Source organism: Pipra filicauda, unplaced genomic scaffold, assembly GCF_003945595.2.
Source record: "Pipra filicauda isolate LSUMZ 115617 unplaced genomic scaffold, ASM394559v2 scaffold55_size4083901_pilon, whole genome shotgun sequence".
NCBI lineage: Eukaryota > Metazoa > Chordata > Aves > Passeriformes > Pipridae > Pipra > Pipra filicauda.
In genome coordinates, this window is record NW_024104709.1 from 4,062,349 (window position 1) to 4,081,789 (window position 19,441).

Below are 19,441 nucleotides of genomic sequence, written 5' to 3' on the forward strand. Positions count from 1 at the left end.
GAAGTGACTCGGATCTCACAGATCCTCAGGATTTTCAGAGAACTTTCTGTGCCAGAGCTGCAAGGATGCTCTCCCACACATGTTACTGTGATTGTAATAGGGTGCGATAACACAGATAAGGAAAACATCAGCGTCGTTCACTTCAACTGCACATGCATTGTACTGGGTGCTTGACTCGCACACTGCTTGTTTGCACCAGCACCTTTCTGTGATCAGTTTGTTCCGGGTGAGTACAGAGGTGCAACTCCAGGTTTTCCTGCTGATCATTAGTTACTAGAACTTAGCTCCTAGTTATTTTCACTAATGAAATCAGAAGAGAACCTTAGTAACACAGGAAAAATACCTCCTAGTGAACAGGAAGGACATAAGAGTGGCAGTGATTGCTCCTGCTGCCTCATCATGGACGCACACTTACTGTATCTGCTCAGCCTTTGCAGAGCACCCCCTGCTACTTCAAGAGTGGTAATGAAAGAAGTGGAGAAGAAACAAGTTGCAACCTAACAGAAAGATGCAGAATCCCAGGCATTTTAGTCTAAAGACTTCTTGTCCTCCTGTGCCATAAGCAATGGGAACCAGTGCTGATCAGGGCAGGTAACAGTAGCAGAGCTGACCACACACTCTTTCAATGTATATTTGTGGGGAGGAAGAAGAGGAAATGGGAAAGGGGTGCCACTGGACTTCGAGAGGGACACAGATCTGGGGAATTTGTATTCCTGTTTTCATTCCGTAGTGGAATGGAAGGAGAAGATTGACTAAGCTGTTAATGGGCACATTTAGTAGATAGCATGCATTGCTTTATGGCCAGAGAGCGCATTTTCAGCATCCTTTATTGGTAGGAGAGAGCCATTTAGCATCACATTCAGAAGAGCTTTAGAAAAGGAGTTATTTTGTCTCTGGAAAAAACTGTGGACAAGGGGAAATGAAAGCAAGAACTCACAAGAGATTTCACATGGTCAAAGTCACTGTCTCTTTATCCCCACCTGAAGTATAGCATTTTTAATCCTACACAGAGTGGGAGGAACAAGGCTTTAAAACTAGACCATTCTCAAAGACTTTCATCTCTGGGTATGTGCACAGTGTGCAGGAGCCTCTCTCTGTGCTTGCCCTTTGTTGCACCGAAGCCATAAGAAGAGTTTAATGTAAGCCTGGACACAATTAGTATTTAGCCCTTTGAATACAACTGGACCTGGCTGTGAAAAGGAGGGGGAAGATGGGGTACAAAAATCAAGGCTGCTAGTATATCCACTCCGTACACTGGCCTCTGCATTTCTTCTCATTAGCTACCACCATTTACCCTAATCTCTTATTTGCCTGGCTAGCTCTTGGGCTCCTTCTGCCAAAATCCACATAAGTATTTTCTAGGATTTGAGAGGCTTGGGTAGGACTGTGGTGTGCCTTAGTAAAGGGGAGATGGACAGGTGCTAATGGAGTCAAAGGAAAACCAACTCAGTTTAGGTGTCTAGTACAAGTCAGTGTCAAAGAGGTTACATTTGAGGCAGGTCACTGGTCTAGCATAGCAGGGCTTTTCCTTCACTCTTAGAAGTGTTTAGCTGTGAGGGAATCGGGTGCTGACTTGGCGAAATGAGAGTTATCCTGACTTCTGGCATGAAATCTGTGTGCACATCATTTAAAGTGGTATGTTTAGAGTTAACATCTTTCTTCTCTATAGTAGACATGTAAGAACTGAGTTTGGAAGTGAGGGACACCAACAGCCTGAATGGCCTGGAAGGCTGCTATGAATTCTGGGATGCTAGGAATATGTGATATGCTTGCTACAGTATGGGTCCCTAAAATTAATTGAATGCTTTAACAAATTTGATATTAACTTTTTTGCCTCATTTTCTAGCATATGGATAATAATAATTACAGAACAACAGCAATAATAACAATAATAATAATGTATTGATAAATCATGTGTGAGGCTGGTCTTCAGTCAACTATCTTTGTGGAAAGTATAAGTTTCTGTATTCAGCTTTTTCCTTCTTCACAGAAAAGAAGTCTCAGTAATTCGCATTACTTCTGTATTAGTGACCCAGGTCACCTGTGTCTCCTTGCTAAATTTTGGCAGTGACTCTGCAGGTAAGGGTAGTCTGCAGAGTGGCAAATATTAAATCCTTTAGTTGAAAATTAGCACTTCAGGCTTCAACATCTCTGAGTTCTGTGCTTGTGAAAAATAAAATGTGTCTTCAAAGTTTAATAAATATAGCTATGAATGATAGCTTTTGTGTTTGCATAACAAGTTTGAAGGGCATCAGTGGGACTAGGCTGATGGGTGGACTAGATGAAGGTGTCTTCCAACCTTGATGATTCCGTGATATAGACTGACTTTCTAATATGGCAAGGCCACAAGGCAGGTTCATTAGGTTTTCTTAAGGACTTTATTAACAGAACTATCCTTGAGAAAGCAATAATTTTGCATTTGCTGAGTGGGAGCTACATATTGAATGAGAAGAATGAAAGGTGTTCTAAAAAACTACCAGTGTACTGAATGACCTAAGAGTCTAGAGGAAGTTAGCATGTGATATAATTAAACATTATGGTACGGGGAACACTTCAGTTCATACAATCTTATGTTTTCTAACTCTTGGATATTTTGACTCTGCAAGTTTAATTCTTGGTCATTGGTTAGGCTTTCCAAATCCAGTAGTTCAACAGAGGGGAGACTGCTACGGCTCTGTGTCCTCAGGTCCAAAGACTGAGCTTGTATTCCCAATAGTCATGCCTGCAAACACCTGTATAGAACCCACATATAAACTTATACACACAGCTGGCCACATAGATCAGCACAGGCAGATACTCAGCACTAACAGAAACACAAACAGCACCAACAGCCTTATCCTGTTCCCTTCTAGATGTTCAGGATCAGAGTCTGCTAGTTGGAACATATATTTACATATACACCATATGGTTCTCTTCAGTGAACATCTGGGATCAGTCTGCCCAGTAGTTGCTCCCTGCATCCCAGCTGTTTGCACCTGAACACAGAAACCCTGAAACCACAGCACCACACCAACACACACAGGGGGACACACCAAGGCTCCCTTGGAATCATCCATAGACTCGGTGTACCCAGTAGCTGGCCTGGATCCCTCCCTTTTCCTGCCTGCAATTCCTCGCTTTAGCATCTCATGATACATTTTTGTGCAATCCCAAGATACTCCTCCCCAGCATTCCATATTGTTTAATGAAATTAAATAATGCAATGTGGCAAAATAAAGAGATTGATTCTTGGAGTGGAAGAACACTAGTGAAACCTCTGCAGAGTGACATGGTGATGTCTGGCTTTTTGATTTATTCATGCCTTTATTTTGAGAAATAAACTAATTTCAAAATCAAAAGGAGAGGGAAAATGAGGGAAAATGTTGATTAGGTTTTTGAGAATTTTACAATGTGTGTTTTGGTTAATTTTAGAAATAGTTAAAAGTTACAGAATTTAAAATCTGTAACTGAAAATAAGCTCTACTTATTTTCAAATGAGGAAATAGCCTCAATTTGCTCCTGTGTGAAGTGTGAGCTTATTATTCTTTCCATAAACCTAACTGGGGGATACTGTTGTCTGACATGTTTATCAAATGTAACATTCCATTGCCTCTACCTGCTTACATTTCCAAAACTTTTTAGGATCTTTTATGGATGTTTTTTAGGACTGTGTTATTTACTCCATCCTTCAAACTCATGTCCTGTTCTTTCAAATACTTCCTTGTTTCTTATTTCCTCTGCAGCCCTTATAAGTGATAAGATATACATTTTCATCTACACTAGGGAAATCTGTCCTTTGTAACTGTAATGATATAATTACCATCATTCATGTTCCCATATGACTACTCTTAAATTGGAATAATTGGAAGTTTTAAATAAATGGATATTTTAATTCTAATTATTCTTACATATAAAAATTTTAAAATGTCAAAGATAGCGCATATCTTGGTCAACAGCGGCTGTCCAAGCACGGTTTGATCTTCACATTGTATGTTTATAGGGTGGTTCTCATACAGCCACCTGTTGCACCAGTGGTTCAGACCTGAATGTATCATCAGTCATAGTGTGCATGTTCACCTGGTTCTCTGTGTCTTCATCAATTCTGTTCTTCAGTTGCCTTACAAGGGAGAAGATAGGGGTCAACTTCAAAGAAAAAAACTAACCTGTCTCTCAGTACTTGTGCAAATGCTTAGGATGGTGCCAGTGTCCTGGATTGTAGACATCACAGAATGGCTGAAATGAGGAGGCCACTCTGGAAATCATCTAGTCCAATAGCCCCCTCAGACCAGGGACACCTACAGCAGAGTGCTCAGGGCTGTCCTATTAGGTTTTGAATAGATGGAGACTCCAAAACCTCTCTAGACAGCCTCTTCCAATGTTCAACTACACACAGAGTATTTTATGTTTAAATAGAATTTCAGTTTGTGCCCATTACTGGCTTCATCCTCTTTACACTGCCCTTCAGGAACACACATTGATAAGATCCTCCTGAGCTGCCTTTTCTCCAGGCTGAACAGTCCCAGCAATCTCAGTTGTTCTTTGTGTGTCAAATGCTCCAGTCCCTTAATCATCTTTGTGGCCCTTTGCTTGACTGTCTCCAGTCTCTATTGTCCATGTCTCTTTTGTGCTGCAGAACAAAGAACTGGACCCAGGTGTATGTCACTGTAGTATGTTGACCCTGGCCAGATGCCAGGTACCCACTAAAGCCACTCTCTCACTCTCCCTCTGCAACTGGACAGAGGAGAGAAAAAAAGCAGCTAAGGATTCATGAGTTGAGATAACAGCTGGGAGAGGTCAGTGACTGATTACCTTCATGGGCAAAACAGACTCAAAGTGGGGATAGTACTTACATTTATTACTAACAGGATAAGAGCCAAAGAGTGAGAAATAAAACAATCTTAAAAACACCTTCCCCCCACCCCTCCTTCCTTCCATGTTCTTCCTCCTCTCCCCCCCCAGTGATGCAGGGGGATGGGGAATGGGGGTTACGGTCAGTTGCTGTTTCTGCTGCTGCTTAGAGAGAGGAGTCCTTCCCCTGCTCCTGTGGGGTCCCTCCCATGGGAGACAGTCCTTGATGGACCTCTCCAGCGTGAGTCCATCCCACAGCCAACAGTCCTTCCCAAACTGCTGTCCCGTGAGTCACTCCTCCATGGGGTGCAGTCCTTCACCAATGAGCTGTACCAGCATGGGTCTCCCACAGGGGCCATGAGTCCTACCTGGGAAAAACCTACTCCAGTATGGGCTACTCTCTCCACAGGCTGCAGGTCTTTGGAAGGACCCTGCTCCATCTTGGGCCTCCCATGGGGTCACAGCCTCCTTTGGATATCTGCCTGCTCCAGCATGGGCTCCTCCATGGGCTGCAGGTGGGTCTCTGCACCCCGATGGTCCTCCATGGGCTGCAGGGGTACAGCTGCTCCACCACGGTCTGCGCCACAGGCTGCAGGGGCCACAGCTCCGGCACCTGGAGAACCTCCTGCCCCTCCTTCTGCACTGACCTCGGTGTCTACTTTGTTGTTACCATGTTCTCACTCTGCTCTTCCTGGCTGGAACTCTTTCTGTGCATTACGTTTCTGTTCTTAGATATGTTATCACAGAGGTATTACTTTTACTCCTGATTGGCTCGGTCTTGGCCAGCAGCAGGAAGTCTGTCCTGGAGCTGGCTGGCATTGGCTCCACCGGACAGGGGAAGCTTCTGGCAGCTTCTAACAGAAGCTACCCTGACCTACCCCCCACTCCCCTCCCCTCCCCGGCTACAAAACACCAGCCACAGAAACCCACTACAGTCACCCATGCTCAATAGAGTGGCAGGATCACCTCCCTCAATGTGCTGGCAATGCTCTTCCTAATGCAGTCAAGGAGTCTGTTGATCTTCTTGGCTGTGAGGATACACCGCAGGCTCATGGTCAGCTTGCTGTTCACCAGGACCCCGAGGGCCTGCTCTGTTCAAGGTGCTTTCCAGGCACTCAGCCCCCAGCTCATACTGGTGCAAGAGGTAATTACTCCTCTGGGGCAGGACTTAACATTTCCTTTTGCTGAAATTCTTGAGATTCCACTTGGCCCATTTCTCCAGCCCATGCAGCTCTCTCCAAATGTCAGCACAAACTTCTGGTGCATCAACCACTCCTCCCAGTTTTGTATCACCTGTAAACTTCTTGTGTGCACACTCTGGCCCATTGTCCAGGCTATTAATGAAGATGTGAATCAACACTGGTCCCAGTATTGACATTTGGGGTACACTACACTACAGAGTGTTCTCTATCTAGACTTTGTATTGCTGGTCACAACCCTTTGAGACCAGCCATTCAGTCAGTTTTCAATCCACCTCACTGTCTACTTATCTGGCCCATACTTCATTAGTTTGTGAGGATGTTATGGGAGAGAGTGTTGAAAACCTTGCCAGAGAGAAAATAAACAAAATCCACTATTATCCTTTTATTCTCCAAACTAGTCAGTTCACTGTAGAAGGCTGTTAGGTTGGTCAGGCATGATTTTCTCTTTGTAACAATCTGTGCTGACTACTCCTGATCATGTTCTTGTCCTTGAGGTGTCTGGCTATGGTTTTCAGAAAAATTTACTCCATCAGTCCCAGGGACTGAGCTGAGGCTAAACAGCCTGTCATTACCCAAATCCTCCTTCTTGCCTTTCCTGAAGAGAGGAGTGACATATGCTTTCTTCTGGTCCTCCAATATCTTCCTGAATCATCATGATCTTTTAAAGATGATCAGGAACGACCTCACAATGACATCAGCCAGCTCGCTCAGCACTCATGGATATATCCCATCAGTGCCTGTGGACTAGTGTATGTCCAGTTTGTTTAAATGTTTCCTAGTTTGATCATCGTCCATGAGGGTAAGTCTTCCTTGTTTCAAACTTTCTCAAGGGGCTTGGGCCTCAGATTGCTGAATGGCAGTTTTATCTGTAAAAACTGAGATGAAGAAGGAATCGAATATCTTGGCATTTTCCTTGTCCTTTGTCAACAGATCTTCTGCCCATTTAAGACATTAGTCTGCCCAATAAAACTGACTCATAAGCTCTCAGCTGCATGCTCATCTACCCCTAAGCAGAGGTCTCTGCATTCCTGTTGCTCTGTCCTCTCCTTGCTGCCCCAACCTGTCCTTCCTAAAGGGCCTGTAGACATCCCTTGCAACTCTCCAGTCATGTGAGCTGTATGAGAGTATAAACCTGCAACAGCACACAGACTTCTAATTCCTTCTGTGTCCTCCCCATGCCATGCTTGTTAGTGTACAAGCACTTGAGAAAGGCATCCAGCTATGTGGGTTTTCCAGAACAGGCACTAGATCTTCCCCCACCATTCTCTCCTATGGGCACTTGCTTGTTCGTGTGCATGTCATTGGAGTGGGCCCTTTTCTTCCTTGTTTTATTATCTCCTATTCACATCATCCTGCTCACTTTGCTTGTTGCCCCAGTCCATCACTTCTTCACTCGTTTGTTGGACATCCACTCCCCACCTCCCCATCATTCCTAGTTCAAAGGTCCCCTCACAGACTGGCCAGCCTGTGAGCCTCTGCCCAACTGCAGGTAGATCCCATCTCTTCCTAGCAATTTTTGGTCCTCAAAGTGGGTCCCATGTTGATATCATCCCTAGAGCCATAAAGACTCTCATATCTGATATGGTTGCTGGTTGCTGTGGTGCTGGGAACAAAACTGTAGAGAGCTAATAAAAATATAATATGAGCTACATCTTCCTGACTTTCTAAAATTTTATAGCTTAGACACAGAAAAAGAGAATACCAAGTCTGAATAATTCTCTTCCCTAGTGATAATCTTGGTATTGGGATATGAATATCAATTTTTTGAAGTTTAGGTAGAGCACATATGGCAGCTTGCTCTCGAGGCAAAGTCATGCTCTTCAGCCCTCAGGAAAGCCAGTTGTAAACTCGTAAGGCTGGAAAACTGAAAATGTTTCCTGGCCAATAGAAAGATGGACAGGGAGGAGGAGATAGGATTTGATTTAAACAGCTAATTATCTTACCCCTTGTAAAGGTTCCCTATACCATTATGCATATTTATCTTTGTTGGCACCTCTCTTAGTGAGATTAGTCAGATTCTCAGCCTTGTCTTTTAACAGGCAACAGTGAAGTTGGTTTTTTTATCAAAAGGAACATGGAGGATAGTCCAAAAAGGAGTAAGCAGCAATATGTTTAGTCACAGTCATTCACACCATTTCATAGAGAATTTTCAATGTCTCACTTCTCAGAATGGGTCTGACTTGGGAAAGTGCTCTTTCCTGTGCTGTTCAAGATTAGAGTAGCTGTTATTCCATTCCTAAATTTATGCAATTGAAGAAAAAAATATACGCTGAGTTACTTTAAAAAGCCCCCTAAGGAAAACAGCTTAACCTCATGAGCCAAAAGTATCATGTTAAAATTATATCTTCAACTTCCATATCAAAGATATTTTTATCTGGATATCAAAGGTATTTTTGGTTTTTGATGGGAAGAACTGTTTCCCCCTGAAGAGCAATATTTTGCTACGTTTCAAGAAGAGAACTTAAAATCTAATGACTGGCAAGGCTTTGGTATATTTTCTTTCCCTTTTTGATAGTGATATCCTGATGTTATATGTATTGTGAAATTCATAGTGCACAAAAAAGGATTGCTGCATCTTTGTGTTATTATGTTTCTACTTTATTGCCTTTTTGCTGCTGTTTGCTTACAAGAGATGAATCCACTGAGACAAGATGAAAGGGCTGAAAAAAACCATGCAGCTGAAGCTGACAGATGACAGCACAGCGTAATGACTTGCCTGGATCAGAGAGATGTACACTTTTCCTTGTTCGGAGTTAATTTGCAGCTGCGATATACTGTAAGGGTTAGTTAAATTTAAATATTAGGTATTCAACATCCTTATGGATCATGCTGGTAATGTCTGCCACAAAGGGATACGTTGGTTTTTATGAGAATTCAGCGAGACTGTAATTCCCTGTATTCTAGAAAGACCTCCAAATGCCTTTGGTGAGCTTTCTTCAGCCTCTCGTTCCCTAGTCTATAAACACAACTGAGATTGCCCCATCCCAGGTGCAGAACCTGGCACTTGCCCTTGTGCAACTTCGTACAGTTGGTGATTGCCCACCTCTCTAATTTTTTGAGGTCTCTCTGCGGGGTCTCCCTGTCTTTGAGGGAGTTGACAGTTCCTCCCAGTTTAGTGTTGTCGGCAAACTTACTTAGTATTCCTTTGAGTCCTGCGTCCAAGTCATTTATGAAGATGTTGAAGAGAACAGGGCCTAAGATGGAGCCCTGTGGAACCCCGCTCAGAACTGGACACCAGCCTGATGTCACCCCATTCACTATTACTCTTTGTGCCCAGCATGTGAGCCAGTTGCTCACCCATCATGTAACATGGTTATTCAGCTGTGTGCTGGACATTTTGTCCAGAAGGATTCTGAAAGAGATGGTATCAAAAACTGTGCTGAAGTCCAAATAGATTACATCTACTGGCTTTGCTTGATCAAGTAGGTGGGTTACCTTGTCATGGAACAAAATCAGGTTCGACAAGCAGGACTTCTCCCTCATGAAGCTGTGCTGGCTGTGGCTGATGATTGTGATGAATTGCTAACTAAATGTTGTCTAAAATCAGTCTCTTTCAGCTTTATTTTTGAAGACAAAGCTGTCCTTTCCTAGGCTGGCTTGGAGAAGGATGAAGTAGAGGATGTTATCCTGTTTATATCATCATCTCTGAGTCACTGAGAAGGGCAGGATGTCACACATTTATTCTTACCATTTTGTATTGTCTAACATAGTGGGTCACATCCTTGGCAAGCAGATTTTGTGTGTCTCATTTAGAAGTGCCTAAATATCCTTGTTTGGTGCACAAGAAAAGAAGAACCCCTGAACTCCGGGTTTTCTATTCGAAAGCTGGACCAGGTGGTTAGCTAAGGACACAGTGGTCAATGCTGTAATAGTTAAGTCAGTGTTTTAAAATTTACTGTGTGGGGGAGACTTGACTCTAAAAGAGTCTTTTTGAAATCAAATAAGTCCTGAAGACAGTATTTTAAATTTGTATCTTAATCAAGGGTTTATGATCACTTTTTCTTAGCATCACTGGAAAAATTAACATGTTTTCCTGAGTTTTGTGAGGAGTTGTTACTTGTATTTTTCAGGTAATTATTGACTTTTAAAGTCTTCAATGATAATTTGCGCTTCTAATAGCTTTATAGCTTACATTAGATAGCTTCTAATGTAAGAGGTCAGTGGTGATACCAAATGATTTTACATATATTTGTTCACATACACCAACGTTCTATTTTGATATCAACAGAAATTAAAGTTTGACGTTAATGTAAAATGTTAAAATAAACTTCCTTGAAGAAGCTTCTGCCATTCAGAAAATCTAAAGGAATAACCGCGTTTCATAGCATTCCACTGGGGAACTGTGCATACTGTATGAAGTTGGCAGAAGATTTCAAAGGGCTAATAAAAATTATATTAGGTAGACTGTGAATTAGTATGAAGAGAAGCAGAGAAGAGAATTTCTAAGAATTTCTTAGTTCAGCTTATCGAGATTAATTACTAGAAAAACATTTTCTAAGAAATATGATGTTTTTTGACAAAGAGTAAATGTTATATTTTAGGATTTTTTTCTGTTATTTTCTTTTTTTTTTTTCCCCAGGCTAAGTTGAATAAAATATATTAAATTGGAATAAAGAGAGGAAACTGTTGATGTGCCCTTCAAATATCCTGTTTGTCCCTCATGAAAGAATAAGCATAGTTGATGCACCACTGGAATGAGCCAAAATAAAAATTCAGCGCACCTCCTCACAGCCTTTATTTCTCTATTCTTCCTCATGCGGAGGAAGCACACTTTAACGCCATATCTGCAGTAATTTGTAGCGAGAAAATTTTAGAGGCTCATATAAGTCATGAAAGCAATGTCCTCACAACATTGCTTGCAAAAGACACTGGTAACACATCCGACTGGGAGCAATTACCTACAGGCATGCCATGGGCTTTTTTCTTCAAACCTTTCCTCAGTAAGTGATACTGTAAAGTGAATTAATCTCTCTTTTTCATCCCAGTAAGTATCAATGAGCGTAAAATAAGATCCGCTGTTTTCCAGCTTGTGATAAAAATTGTTGCTTCCTGCTTGATTTGTCTGCTGTGACAATTAATACTCAAAATACTCCTTGAAGCATTTGTGTGCATTCTTGCTGTGTGCAGCATGCCTTGCTTCTTTCAAAACAGGTCTGTAAGGCTGCCTGTTTTTATAACCAAGCACTACACTTTAGATCTTGCACATAACAGGTGAAGACCAGAAGGTAGAAATAGGGCTAAAGGCTAAGACAAACAACAGGAAAGGAAAAGGCACACCGGAAAAACTTGAATTCCATAAAGAGTCTGATGTCATACTCTGGTTTCTCAGAAAACCAGGTGCAGTCCTAGAAATCCCTGCAAATAGTGAAGGAGGCTGAACCTTGTTTTGCCTCATTGAGTAGTAGGATACAACACAGTTCAACTTGAGTTTGTCAAGGTCAAGTCATCAGTTTAGCCATAAAGGGTCAATTGGACCAAAAGGTTTAGATATTCACTCACTAAATCACAGCCTCTTTCCAAAATTTAAAGTTCTATATTTCTATTTGGCTTCTGCTTATTACTAGATGCTAAATATTTTGTATTTATGGTGTTCACTGGAATAGGGACTGGTATTAAGGTTCACCTCAGGAAGTAAATCTCCTTAATTGCTGAACTGGGAATTATCATTGTCCATTTGCTCTGGCTAAGTGTGCTGATTTTGGCTGGGGTAATGTTCTTCACAGTGGCTGGTATGGGGCTATGTTTTGGATTTGTGCTGAACACAAGGTTGACAATATAGAGATGTTTTTGTTATTGCTGAGCAGGGCTTACCCAGAGCCAAGGCGTTTTCTGCTTTTACTGCCACACTGGCAAGGAGGCAGGGGGTGCATGGGAAGCTGGGAGGAGACACAGATAAGACAGGTGACCTGAACTGACCAGAGATATTCCAAACCATATGACATCATCATATAAAGTGGAAGGAAGCAGGAGGAAGGGGGGGGGGACATTTGGAGTGATGTCTTTTGTCTTCCCAAGTAACCATTATGCATGGTTGGCCAGCCTACCCATGGGAAGCAATGAATGAATTCTTTGTTTTTCTTTGCCTGTGTGTGCGGCTTTTGCTTTCCCTATTAAACTGTCTGTATCTCAACCCATGAGCTTTCTAGCTTTTACCCTTACAATTCTCTTCCCCATCCTGCTGGGAGCATAGCCAGCACAGCTGACCCAAATGGGCTAAAGGCATATTCCATACCACAGAACATCGTGTTCTGTATATGAACTAGGGGGATTTGGCTGGGAGGGGATGATCACTGCTTGGGGGTGGGTTGAGCATTGATCAGTGGGTGGTGAGCAATTGCATTGTGCATCACTTCATTTTCTTGCATTATATTCCTCTCTCTCTCTCTCTCCATTTCATTACAGTGATGATGATGATGATGATTGTTACGTTTGTTTCAATTATTAAACTGTTCTTACCTCAACCCATGAGTTTTTACTTTTTTCCAATTCTTCTCCCCATTCCACCAGGGTAGGGAGTGAGCAATCAGCTGCGTGGTACTTTGTTGCCAGCTGGAGTTAAACCCTGATGCTCAGAAAGCAGAACTATCTTGGGATGATCCTTCTTTCACCTGTGGCTTGACAGTTCATGGGCTGAGAAGAAAGGTGAACTGTGGTATCCTTGTTCCCACACTAATCCATTTTGAGCAAGGAACCTGGTGAAAGGAGGGCAAAGAGTTTTCGTGGCAAATTTTTCTTGCTCCACTTATTTCCTGCTCTACTTATTTCTTTGCAGCAAGTACAAGAGGTAACATACAAACAGGTAGTAATCCTTTTTGGTGCCATGTGGTATAGGATTTCACTGGAACATGGCGGTGTATTATTGTATTCAGAGTGCAGTAGTTCTGTTGTGAATATATGCGAGCATACATAGACTCTGCTCAGTGAGTTACTAAGCCTCTTTTTCAAATGCATAATAGGATCAGCAAGCTACACAAGTGAGATGTCTGAGTCATAGTTTTTACATTTGTCTAGGAATATAACGGGATGAAAGTTCATAAGTGTGTCCTGTATTTACTGATGTATTTTTAAGCAACATAAAAGCTAAAATTTGAAAGAAAATGTTTTCCCTGATTTTTCTGATTTATGTTCTCCCTTCCTTTTCTATTTTCTGTTTAGTTATAAGTATTCTGCAGTTACTAAAAAGAGAGCATAGGAGATGATTCATTTCCAAATAACTACAATAGTAAAAAGAAATCAACTTCAAGTGAAGCTTTCACACTTATCTGTATAATAAGCACTTGAAATTTCTCATCAATTAGTGATTGCAAAAGCTAATTTGTAGCAGGATATGACATATAGGAAGATGACCTTTAATTTGTCGCTAAGATTCTGAATGCTAGAAGCCACTGGCAATAAAAGGTATTCTGTTGGGGTACACTGACATTTGAAGTGACAGAAAAAATAGTCCTTTCTCTTCCCACTCTTTAGATTGTAGAAACGATTGTTTATTGAAATTTCTATAATTTCAACTAGTTTAGAATATCTTTTCTCTCTTTATATCTGTAGTCTATTAGGTTAAGATCTCTTGTAGCCTCTGAAGTGTGACTTTGACGTTGTCTTTGCCTGCAAGAATTAACAGAGTGAAGAGGCATGTGTGTTTCTTGCCTGAGGTAAATGAGAGCACATATAGGGAATGAAATGGAACGTTGCCTGATGGGTGACTAAATACATGGATATTGTAATTGCACAGTTATTTTTTTAATGTTTTCATGTATTTTAAACACTTGAAGTCATAGAATAGTAGTATATGTGTGAGCTTTATTCTTTCCTGGTTTGTGTATGCCACCTTAGCATGACATTCAAAACTTTTCCTTTTGTGGATACCATTATCATTTTGTACCATAAATAATTTAATCATAAAGAAAACTATAAGACTAATTTGGCTTTGATATTGCTGGAGTAAGTAAGGTACAATCATGCTGAAATTAGTGGAGCTTCACAGGGCAATAGGAACTTGAAGAAAGACTTATTGATTACTGTTAGCCAGGGGAAGAGAATCTTTCTGGTATGTTGATTTACTTAGACTGCAAGTTCTGGGAGGGGGTAATAAATAAATGTGCTATAAATAAATGTGTATAGCACCAGGACAAAGACTCATGGCAAAGGAGGTCACATGGAAAATAAGGAGGTGATTTGTGACAGCCAACATGGCTTCACTAAAGGCAAATCACGCCTGACAAATTTGGCAGCCTTCTACGATAGGGTTACAGCAGTGGTAGATGAGGGAAGGGCAACTGACATCACCTGTCTGGACACGTGCAAAGCATTTGACACTGTCCCATGACATCCTTGTCTCTAACTGCAGAGACATGGATTTGATGGATGGACCACTTGGTGGATAAAATATTGGCTGGATGGTCACAGCCAAAGAGTTGCAGTCAGTGTCTCAACATCCAAGTGGAAAGCAGTAACAAGTGGTGTCCCTCGGGGGTTGGTATTGGGATCAGCACTTTTTAACATCTTTGTCCACAACATGGACAGTAGGATTGAGCACACCCTCAGAAAGTTTGCCAATGACACACAACTGTGAGGTGCAGTTGACAGGCTGGAGGGAAGGGATGGCATCTGGAGGGACTTCGACAGGCTTGACAGGTGGGCCTATGCAAACCTTATGAAGCTCAACAAGGTGAAGGGCAAGGTCTTGCACATAGGTCAGGACATAGGTCAGGACAATCCCAAGTGCAAAGACAATCCCAAGTGCAAGACACTGGGCGCAGAATGGATCAAGACTAACCCTGGGGAGAAGGACTTGGGGGTGTTTGTGAATGAAAAGCTCAATATAATTCAGAAATGTGCACATGCAACCCAGAAAGCCAACTATGTCCTGTGCTGCATCAAAAGCAGCATGGCCAGCAGGTCAAGGGAGGTGATTCTTCCCTCACTCTGTGCTTGTGAGAGCCCACCCGGAGTACTGCATCCAGCTCTGTGGCTCCCAACATAAGAAAAACATTGATCTGTTGGAATGAGTCCATAGAAGATCCATGAAGATAGTCAGAAAGCTGGAGCATCTCTCCTATGAAGACATGCTGAGAGTGTTGGGTTTGTTGAGCCTGGAGAAGACCCCAGGGAGAGAGACCTTATAGCAGCCTTCCAGTACCTAAAGGGGACTGCAAGAGAGCTGGAGAGGGACTTTTTACAACAGCATGTTGCAACAGGACAAAGGGGAATGGCCTTAAACTGAAGGAGGGTTGGTTTGAGTTAGATAGTAGAAAGAAATTCTTTACTGTGAGGGTGGTGAGGCACTGGAACAGGTTGCTCAGAGAAGCTGGGGATGCCCCATCCCTGGAGGTGTTCAAGATTAGGCTGGATGGGACTTTGAGTAACCTGGCCTACTGAAAGGTGTCCCTGCCCATGTTGGGGAGGTTGGAACTAGATGACCTTTAAGGTGCCTTCCAACACTAACCATTCTAGATTCTATGATTCTAGAACCTTGGTCTTACAGAGTTGGCTTGCCAAAGAGAAAGGAAAGAGCAACAGGAAGCCCTTCACCTACCTGGTGGTTCCTGGGGCCACATCGCTTCATGCTGCAGTCATGTCAGATCCACAAGTTTGGGAGATTGTACAAAAGCCAGAGTTGATATAGTTGCCATATGGGGATAGCAAATGATGCCGGAGGTAGAGGAGAGAAGCGATGGATGTCGCTTTTTGAAAGAACTGTTACTGCAGCAGAACTTCAGAAGGAGCTTGGGGTGCTTGTATTACTAAATACGTACAATACACAATAAATGTGCTAATAGGAGAGAAAAATAATTTCCTGATTTGTATTTTCATTAATGTTTCAATGAATCTGAAGCAAAAGGAAGTTTTAGGCTTGTGGAATAAACTGCTACTGAATTCCCTTTGCTTTATTTCAAAGTAATATGATGATATTTCTCACTTCCTGCTGAAATGTTTATATACTATCAGATAATTTCTTGGTTCTCTCTTGGAAGTTAGTACAGTTTACTGAGGAGCTGAAGCATTCATTACATCTTTTATGTGTCTCAGAAGGGTATTGCAAAGTTCAATTAACATTCGAGAAGTGTTCTGAAATCCTCAGATGACATGTACAGTAGAAGCACACAAAATGGTTATTATCCGTTGAATGCATAATTTTTCCTGTGTATCTATCTTTCATCAAGTTACCTAAGTGTTCTTTTCTTGGTTAGAAGGCCAGGCCACTTGAACTTGTGCAGTGGTGCTGACCAAATATAGCATTAGGAGGTGTGAGATTTGACTGCTTGTTGAAATCACTCACAACTGTGGGGAGAGTGACAAATCATTGTTCAAGACCTCATTTATATAAAATTCTGAGTCCCACATCTTGTAAGAACCTATGAAGTCAATGTGAAAATAAGAACAAAGGGAAGGAAGTCTAGGAGGCAGGAACCATGGTCCTGCCGTTGTGTGTATTTCACCTGCCATGCATGATTATCTTTGCAGTCCCTGCACCACTTCTAAGATCGAGTTAGCATAGTAATCAGAACACTAGTTTAGAGTTCAGATTGTCATTGTAAGTTTGCCCTTTGATATGGCAGATTGTGGGAGGATGGGTTGCCAAAATCTTGACGTTTCATTAGTCCTGGAATGAATCATTTGCACAGAAGAAAGGCTGAAGTCAGTCTGCCCTCTTTGAATGAATAAAGGCTTTTTATATACAAGTGTGGTGAAGCTGGTTTCAGAGCACCCCATGATTCATGTTTTCCAATAGCCCACTTGATCAGTCAGGTAACCCTTCTGATGGAGCTGTCTAAATGCAAGTGTCCAGGAGAGCATCGTACCATTAAATGCTACGTGGGGTTAGGGCATAAGCGCAAACTAAAATGTAAGCAAATGCATATAGTCCTTCAGCTGTAATACAGAACAGGTAATTGCAGCTGAGAATATGTCTCTAATAAATAACTCAGCAAGCCAGTGGGTTTTTTCTTCCCTTCCAAGTCCTATCAGGAAAATTTTCCATTGTTTTTGAGTATTACAAGAGTGTAGCAACTTCCAGTATCACTTTTCTTTTGGCACCTGCCATTATTCCAGCCCATCCATAATGAAATTTCAGTTCCTACCAGGAACTGATGAAAAGACTCCCAGCTGTGTAGGATGTAGAGGAGGGACAGAGAACAAAGCTACAGTGGGGAGAAGTAATAGTGGTAGAAGTAATAGTGGCAGAGTGGGAAGTGAATTGAATCATGTGCAAGAGGGATTTCTCTTTCTTGAGGAAGCTTCTGTCTTTCTGTTTCCTGTGTCCATGTTGGACCTCAAAATCCCTAACACAGATGCCTCTGTTAAGTTCCCAAATATAATGAAAATGAATCTAGACTTTAATTCCCATGAGATAACTTGTCCATGAGAACATGTCATGACCTATATTACCCTGGGATAAGTAGAAATTATTTTTCTTGACTGAAGCCATGGAGTTTTTCAGACTAAGGCAAAAGAAGTTTAACTAAGGTTTATCTGTATCTGTTTCTTTTCTTCCGTGGCATTGTAACAGGAAGGAACAGGTTTTTTTGCTCTATTGGGTGTAAGTTAAGGTAGGCGTGCAGGACTTGTGGACTTGTGCCTTTTCCAAGACAGCTGATACTGTATTCTCCTGAATTAATTCTGGTTAGTTTTCCTTGTAAGGTTGTGGTATAATAAAGTATCAACTTGTTCCTTTGAGATAGACTCTGGTGGTTGAGGTCCTAGTCCTGGAGAGAGAGGGGAAGGGGTTGCAGGTGAGCTGCAACAACTGAGCAGAAGTGGTTTGGGTCTTATAATCTATGTGGATCTGAGAAAGGAGTAGGGGAAGAAAAGATCAGTTGAACTGTTGGAACTTGTTTATCAAAGGAATTGTTTGCTATCCTGACTTCTGATTCCAGACTACAGCATGCACAAAGGTATTGAATTCTGAACTGAGGCTGGGCACATTCCCTGTCTGGTTCCTTTCCAGGCAGCTCCTTGCTTGTGGATCTGTCAACATACATTCAAATCCCAACCGTGCCTTCACTGCATTGGGTTTCCACTAAAGCACCTGCCTCTTTTTGACAGGTACACTTAGGAAGTGCCAGGGCTGATTCCTCACTTGGTACATATTGGTCTACATTTTCCTCATTATTTTGTTGTGGTTTTCTGTAAGCAACACTAGCAAATAAACCAAAGTATATTAATCACTATATCTGTTGCCAGGTATTAGTGGATGATGTGTCTTCTCACTATAAATATCTTTTTATTTTTAACTATTGATTTGAGCTTTAAGAGTAGAAGAAAGGTGAAAGAAGCGAGAGGAAAAGAGAAGGTGGCCTACCTGTGGAGAGACATATTATGTATACAGCATGTGTCTTCCTTTGTATGGTCCTGCAGATAAAAGAAAAGATCAACACCTTTGCCTCCCTCTGGAGTCAGAAGTCTATATTCCAGATTGAAATTGGAGGCATCAAAAAATAAGTGACCCATTCTGATATAACTAATTTTTGTCTCAAACGACCCCACAAATGGAGAGCACAAGCTACCTTTTCAGTCTGACCAACCATAATGATACTTGAATTTAGAATACCTTCTCCTTATGTCCAAGCAAGGTCTATATGTAATTTAAAAGTCCGGCAGCTAAAGGGCAATTCAGTTTTAAATTGCTTGATAGTGAAAAATTCAATAATTTGCTTTCACTTATATCTTTTTCTGTTGCCTTCAGAAATTATTTGTTCCTGCCTAAATTTCTCAAGCCCACACAGAATCTCTCTCTGAGACACACAGAGTAGAAATTCATTCTCACAGAGAAGTTTACAGTTTTAAAAAATTACTTTAATTTCAGCTATATGTGAAACCTGACATTTTAAAATTTGCCAAGAAAGAATTTGCAGAAAAAACCATTTCACACAAAGTTTTACTTTCAAAGCATTACTTTTTCATCTGTGATTTATTTTTATTAGTCTCATCTGCTCTAATTGTAATTTTAAAATGAAATGTTGAATCAAAATTAGTTTTCAGCACAGGAACAGCACTCTGTGAAAGGTTTTAGCAGTCCCAGAATCTCCAGCTCAGATACCAAGACCTTTTGTCTGTATCACTCCCTTCCATTCTGTGCATCGAATGATCTTCTAGCTCTCCAGTGCAGGTCCCAGAGCACACCTTATCCTCTGGCTTTTAGACATTAGTACCTTCTCTGTGTCCTAAGGCAGCAAAATATTTAAGTGTTCATTAACAGTTAACGAAAAAAAAAAAAGGCTTTCAGAAATGTGAGCTGCTGAGCTTGAATTAGAGGGATCAATCCTGGGGGCTTTCTCAGTGGCTAATCCAGATAGGGTGAAGTTCAGTTCCTTGAACATAGACATCTATTGCCATTAAAGATATCCTATAAGGTGTTCATCCAGTCTCCTGTTGTGTCTTCAGAAAGTCTTGTGTCATTACAGCCATGTGGTGTC

At 41.6% G+C, this 19,441-nt stretch overlaps 1 long non-coding RNA gene across 1 annotated transcript; it reads right to left on the minus strand.

Moving 5' to 3' along the window:
• Positions 1 to 5,730: 5,730 nt before the first annotated feature.
• On the minus strand, positions 5,731 to 18,718 carry LOC120324501. The gene is made up of 3 exons (XR_005565856.1): positions 18,328 to 18,718; positions 12,486 to 12,721; positions 5,731 to 6,904 (listed from the first exon to the last, which is right to left on the minus strand). It is a non-coding gene; the product is annotated as an uncharacterized LOC120324501 (long non-coding RNA).
• Between the last annotated feature and the right edge of the window lie 723 nt (positions 18,719 to 19,441).